Raw genomic sequence first — 784 nt, forward strand, 5'->3', positions numbered from 1 at the left:
AGAGACTGGTGAAGATGATGATTGAGAAAAGACTTCTGAATTTGGCAAAATCTCAGTAGGTGACAGATTATAGCATGACCTTCTTCAGCATCCTTTGTCATCTTTTAATTTTACATTAGGATTTCTTTTGTGCTCTGAAAAACATTTGACTGAAGTTACAAATGTAAGTTATGTCACTTTGTTCCTCAATTAGCACTGTGCTCCAGTTTCCAGACACACCATATTCTTCACATGAATGAGTTATCTTTAGTTTGTTTCTTTAGTATTTTATTTTTGGTTTTCTTTTGTTTTGTTTTGTTTTGTTTTTTTAACTAGGGGCAAGTGCAAATGCCATACCCCACTACCATAAATTATACAGTCGAATTTCCCACGTTTGGGGAAATTGCAGGGGTCAGCACATCTGGAGTGCAATGGATAAGGCTTACCCTGGGAAAACCACCTTCGTGATTATGGTATCTCCCCTGCCAGGTATCTTTATTTATTTTTAAATAAGGTCCTTAAGGGAACCAGCACCATAAGTTATTTTTTCCAGTGGCATTTTTTAATTTTATTGTTTCATGGACCATATAATTGTGTAAAGTAATATTACCTTTTTTTCCTTAGCATTATCTTCCATAGACTCCTGTACATCTGTAGTGATGGTCCTCTATGTCAAAAAGGAAGAAAAAATTTCCTTTATCATGATGCAACTCTATAAAAATTCATTCTGAGATGTCAATTAAAATATGCAACAGCACTACAAGTGAATAATTTGTATTTACATACGTGTGGCTTTTCCCTGTCA

General features: G+C 34.6%; 1 non-coding gene across 1 annotated transcript; it reads right to left on the bottom strand.

Moving 5' to 3' along the window:
* Positions 1 to 312: 312 nt before the first annotated feature.
* LOC123827637 lies at positions 313 to 476 on the bottom strand. The gene has a single exon (XR_006787293.1). It is a non-coding gene; the product is annotated as a U1 spliceosomal RNA (small nuclear RNA).
* Between the last annotated feature and the right edge of the window lie 308 nt (positions 477 to 784).

This window comes from Phyllostomus hastatus, unplaced genomic scaffold (genome assembly GCF_019186645.2).
Source record: "Phyllostomus hastatus isolate PE091 unplaced genomic scaffold, TTU_PhHast_1.1 phas_contig_86, whole genome shotgun sequence".
NCBI lineage: Eukaryota > Metazoa > Chordata > Mammalia > Chiroptera > Phyllostomidae > Phyllostomus > Phyllostomus hastatus.